The sequence below is a fragment of the Zingiber officinale genome, chromosome 10A (genome assembly GCF_018446385.1).
Source record: "Zingiber officinale cultivar Zhangliang chromosome 10A, Zo_v1.1, whole genome shotgun sequence".
NCBI lineage: Eukaryota > Viridiplantae > Streptophyta > Magnoliopsida > Zingiberales > Zingiberaceae > Zingiber > Zingiber officinale.
In genome coordinates this window covers 27,185,151-27,191,674 of record NC_056004.1, presented here as the reverse complement: position 1 = coordinate 27,191,674, position 6,524 = coordinate 27,185,151, and positions in this window count along the sequence as shown.

The window sequence follows — 6,524 nt, the reverse complement described above, 5'->3', positions numbered from 1 at the left end:
GCACGACCGTGTGGGTTCACACGGCCAAGGTCGGCTCCCGGTCTAGAAAAATCCATACGGCCGTGTGGATCTACACGGCCAGAGTTTGCTTTGCCTCTGGAAATCCACATGGTTAGGGTTATCTTTTTCTCTACTTCATTGTATGGCAGTGTGGAATCCACATGATCGGGGTCATCTTCTCCTCTGGTAAGTGGCACGACAGTGTGGATTCCACAAAGCCAAGCCCCCCTTTGTCTTTGTTTGCTCTCTAAATTGTCTATCAATGTCATTTTCGCTCCAAATATCATCCTGTCAATAAGAAGACACATAAACAGCAGATCTCCACAAAAAAAAGTGAAAATATGATATTACAATAAAATAGAGTGCAATAAACATAAATTATGTTTATAAAATATAAATAGATGTGCGTTAAAACATGCATAAAAGTGTATATAATCTACACACATCAGATAGCGAAGGGGAAGATAGTCATGAGGAGGATGTGAAATCTTCAAGTGAGTCATCATCTAGTGATAACAAGGTAATCTCTCCCAAGGTTGATAAGATGTATGCCACTATTGCATGTTTAACTAATGCTCTAGCAAAATCAAAAGATAAGGTTAGAAAGATACAAAATGAATTAAAATCATTTAAGAATGAAATTGTACCATGTGAATTAAACTTGCATGCATCATGAAAATGACATGAATGAATTTGATAAGCTTAAGGATGAGAATGCATCTTAAAAATTACAAGTCGACGATCTTATAAGTGCTTTAGTAAAGTTTACTTTAAACTCAAAATATTTAAAGATGATTCTAGGAGCTCAAAAGGGGTTTTATAACAAAGCGGACTTAGGGTTTGAATCACAGCATAAAGAAGTCAAATTCATGTCTTTAATTAGTAGAAACCATGTTTCAAGGGTTAAAATTGTGCAAGCTTGGGTACCAAACAATGTGTTGTTGATGTTACCGAACCCAAAATTTGGGTACCAAAACATTTAGTTCATCGTGTTTGAACAAGCATGCGTCGAGGGGGAGCATCCTATAAGTACCTTGTGGTAGTTTTGATATAATCAACCAAGTTAGGTCTGTTATGTTTTGATGCCCTGTGTTTGAATGTGCAGGAACTTAGGAGCATAGGAGGTTGAGCGAAAGACATAGCTAGGAAGAACGATGACACGGGAGAGAGTCGATGGACTTAGTGCATCCGAGAGATGAAACGCTGTAGAAGAGTACGCTAGCAAATGAGAAAGAAGCGCGCAATGGTTCTACAATGGTTCCGAGGGATAAGAAGTCAGAGTGGAAGGTTGCTGAAAAAGGCCAAAAAATGGGTTCGGGTGAGCCCTATTCCGGATGATCGAAATCATCTAAGCGAGCAGAGCCCGAGCGGAAGACCTGTTCCAAAGGTCAACATCGAGTTGACTCTGGTCTAGGCGCCCGGACCTAGTCCAGGTGCCCGGACCCGGTCCAGGTGCCCGGACCCCTCGGGGTAGCCAGGGCGCCCCGGGCTCACTCCCTAGTCGAGGCTAGTTCAGCCCAGTCCAGGTGTCGAACCAGAAACTTTATCGAGTCGCTAGCTATTGCGATCCGTTGTGATATGGATAAAGTTTTATCCAAGCCCAAGTGCCCGAATCAGAGTTATAAATATAGCCCTGATTCCATTAGCTAAACACAACACTTGTAAATGATTCTCTCTCTATTTGATTGTGTAATCGAATACTTTAACTGCTGTAAGAAGCTTTTCCGCCTGAAGGAGATTTGATAGTGAGCTTTCAACGTCTTAGAATAGCAATTCCTTAATTGTAAACCAAGTAAAGATCTGTCTCTTCTTTCTCTTTTTAATTAGTTTTTTAATTCTTTTGTACAAGTGGTTTATTATTTCCAAAGTCGAGAAAGGTGTTTATTTTTATTGTTGTCACACCCCAGAGAAGTTCCTGTCAGAGGAAAATTCGATAGCATCTCCCCTGTACCGGTGAAAATCTGAATCACATATACATCCACAAGTCATATATACATCAACCCACACGATTGGAATATACACAATCAAGTAGTTATATATATTAAACAGCGCACACGACTGTACTAAAAACACAGCGAAAAAATGAAAGAAAAGTCCACACAAACTAAAAATAAAGACTGCTAGCCGGCTAGGCTTACACAACCACAACAAAACAAATACAACTCTACAAAGCAAACTCAAAAGAATAAAGTCAAATTTATACAACACCAAGTCCAACAAAAACGTAAAACAAGTAAAGGAGAGCTAACACCGGAAACAGTCTTCGGATGTGACGTGGAACTGGCAGACAGGATTCTCCAAGTGACACGACATATCAATGTGCTAATCTGAAAACAACAAGAAAAGAAATAGGGGTAGTGAGTATAACATACTCAACGGGTATCGAGCAGACATGCATAGTAAAATATAACTACCAGTAATAATCATGTAGTACAGTCTTCTGAATAATAAAAGGTAATGTAAAACTAAACAACAGAAGAACTATACTCACCAGGGCCTCCTATCCTAACACAAGGGTGTAAACCTCATCAACATATGTAGGGTCATCAGACCAAATATATAATGTCTCCTGAATGCATGTCCAACATATGCAACCACCAAAATGCAGCAATCACAAATAATAAATATAATCCATGCATATGATGCAAATGACATGGTCACCCCTGACGTCATTCAGCCACCTCACACGCGATGGTGAGGCCGAGTGGGTAAGGCTATGACAACTGTACACTCTGTCATCACTACTCCTGACTGATCGAGTGGACAGGATGCTGTCGGAGTACACCTATCCTCCTACCCCAACATAGTCATCTCCCTGTGTTATAGTCGAGAGGAGGGATCTCTGCCCGCCACCACGCTACAGTCACACTACCCATGAGTTGACCAGCGGAGCCTTGACAGAGCAAACTGCACACATCCTGCTCGATATACCACTAACTCATGAGTGATTGTGTGTGCAAATCAAGTAACTGGCGATATGCTCAATAACAATGGGGCCGACAATCACTCAGCATGCAATCATGCAAAATGGTGCATGACACTAAAGCATGTAACTCCTGAAAATACCAGCCTCCTTATAATGTATACCAAAAGGAAAATCGAGTTCATAACAATGATCTAGGTACACATGTCAAATAGTAAACCTAGGTATACATGTCAAGTAATAAACCTAGGTACACATGCCAAGTAATAAATCTATGTACACATGCCAAGTAATAAACCTAGGTACACATGCCAAGTATATCTAGTATCAAGACCTGTATTCGGTAATGTATTGTATGTCACTACGCAAGTATATAATGCAAGAATCAAGAGAGCATAAGCAATAATGCAGAGCAGACAACAATAAGGGCATACTACGAGTATCAAGTAGTGACATACCAAGGCATATATAAATATAATCATTACTACTAGATATAACCTACTACGCATATCAAAATGACAATATCAAAAGAGATAAGTCAAAGGTACCTGTCTTTATCTGTTGATTGTATTAAATAATCCCATGTTGAGACGCTTGTCTCGAACCAATATCCTGCAACACAGAATATATAATATAACTAAGTTCTATTATAAACCAACTAGATAAACCTAATCCTAATCCGGTTAGAAAACCATAATTTAGATTAACCTAATCAATCCAACCCAATTAGCAAACCCTAATTGGATCCATCATACCCATTTACATCATGATCAATTACTAACCACTGGATCTAATAATTAACCAAATTCATTACTCCAATTAGATTTAACTCAAGTCATTTCCATTAACTACAAATCAGCATTGTATCGATCCAAGTCTCAATCCTCCGTATTCACCACAATCTAATGACGTTTGCTAATAGTTCATGACTGGAGGGATGGCTTGCGATAATGTAACGCCATAGAAATATTCACGTTGTCGAAGTCTACTGCTGCAATGGTGGCTATGATCTTTTTTCTGCTTCCTAGACTGTCGGTAAACCTTCCGATCAATGTCGTCAATTAGCAAGGAGCTTGGATCAACGTGTGAAGATAGCTGCAAGAAACAAATCAAAACCTCCTAATACCAGAATTTGGATAGCTACCAATATGAGACTAACATGCCTTACCTTAATCTAGATCTGTAGCTTCCTCTCCATCGGAAATCCAAATGCTACTATGGTGGAATTAGAGCTCCCCTCTTCTCCAAATCTAGAGAGAGTACCGCAACAAGAGGGAACAGTGGTGTCGGATCGGAAGGAGGTGGCTCAATAACGGCTATGGGGCGCGACCAAAAGCTTGGCTACCGGGAAGAAGAGGATGTGGCGGTGCATAGGAGTGGGGTGCTAGTGTCTTGCGGTCGGAGTGGCAAGGTCGTTGGCGGCCGACTTCTGGCCATGGAGGTCAGTGACGACACAAGGCGAATAGAGAGGGGTGATGAGATGTGTTGCGACTTCTCGCGGCAGAGAGGGAACGAAGTCACCACTCTTCCTCGTGTCGGCTCCTCCCTTCCTGCAATGGCGAAGCGGCCAGGATAAGTGACACAGTGGCTCGGCGTCCGTCGGGCGGCATGGCGTCAGGCGGTGCCCGCCGGGCAATGCGGCATCGGGCGACATCGACAGTGCTGGGCAGAGGCGACACAATGAGAGGGAGAGGGCAAGGGGTCGGGCGGAGAAAGGGGAAAAAATGAGGAATCGAGATGAGAGGAAGAGAAATCACGGTGGAGAAGAGGGGTGAGAGTTAGCGGTGGCTCGGCGTCGCGAGAGAGAGGAGAAGGGAGAGGAAATCGGGAGAATCATATGAGATTAGGGTAAATATATAACTTAGGTTTAATTAATTAAAATCTAAGTTAATTCCTCAATCAACTCCCACTTTTGGATATTCCAAACAGATTTTTCCTAAGCTCATAAATTCATCCTCTTAAACTCGTCATACGAGCTCCGAAAAAATTTAGGAAAATTTCTAAAAAATTCGTTAAGATTATTCGTCTATTAAAATTTATTATTTTATTATTATTTTATTACGATATTTTACAATTGTACAGGGCAATTCACCTTCTCTTGCCAGCCACAAGAGACCAACACAACATGGTTCATAGATAATGGATGCTCTAGGCACATGATGGAAGATTTATTAAAATTCTTATCATTTATACAAAAAAGTAAATGTATCGTTTCTTTTGGTAATAGTGGTAAATTAAAAGTTATAGGAATTGGAGATATTAGAATTTCTGAAAAATTTATGATAAAAAATATTTTATTAGTGAAAGACAACTTTTAATCTTCTAAGTGTTAGTCAACTATGTGATTTGGGTTATAGAGTTGAGTTTAATTCATCTCAATGCCTAATCAAGCATAGTAAACTAAGAGCATCCACATCAGATACTCTAAATATACATTTTACTTTAAATTTTACATTTTACCTAAAAAAATATCTTATATCAGATACCCTACTAGTACCCTAAATTTAGATTCTATGAACAGTAACTCCCTAAATTTAGGGAATGAAAACGCTACCCTAAACATTAAAATATTATTCTCTTCGTTTCTTTTTCTCTCTCTCTCGAAGGTTTGTCGTTTCTCTCAACGCCAACGCCGATTTCTTCTTCTCGCTCATGTTTGCCATTTCTTCTTCTTTGCTCAAAGGTTTGACATTTCTTCTTCTTTGCTCAAAGGTTTGCCATTTCTTCTTCTTTGCTCAAAGGTTTGCCGTTTCTTCTTCTCTCAACACCTATTTCTTCTTCTCGCTCAGGTTTGTCATTTCTTCTTCTCTGCTCAAAGGTTTGTTGTTTCTTCTTCTCTCAACGTCTATTTCTTCTTCTCTCAACCCTCATTTTTTAAAACCTCTCACACTTTATTTCTCTGGATTTTACAGATCGATAGCCATCCGTGGAAGAGCATTCCAAGTTTTTATTTTCTCTCCCTAGGGTTTTTGGGGCATTTATCAACAGATTTCACATTTTGAGTTTAGGATCACTAGATCATTGATTGGGAACTTGTAAGTTTTCTCACGATCTTATTTTCTTTGTATTTATCTTGCAATTTTATTTTTGGTTGCTTCATTGTTGTTTTTGTATGAATGTGCAGATTTTACGAAGGATTTTATTTTTTTATTTTTGCATAGCTTATTGACGCAATGGGTTCTTTCGCTATTTCCAGTTATTTTTTCCATACTGCATTTCTACATGTTCGTTTGCGCATTTACATTTCTACATGTTCGTTTGCATTTAGTGATTTTAACTTCTTTTTTTATCTGCTTGTTCCCATGTTTATATGTATAATTTTGTAATGGAGAGTTGGCTTAACTAAAAATCATGGGAATCGAGCAAAGAGTTAATTGTGCGTAAGATCTAGTATGCTGCTCGTGGTATAGATTCTTTGAAACAATAGTATTTTCATCAATAATGTCTTATGCAATGAGTGTAAGGAACTAAATAATTTTGCTGCATGGAAAATTTGACTTAAGAAGGGAATCGAGATCACCATCTACTATACGTGTTGATTATATGACAAATTGTTTAATTTTTTAGCACTATGGATCCTCAAAGTGGTGATGGAATCTTC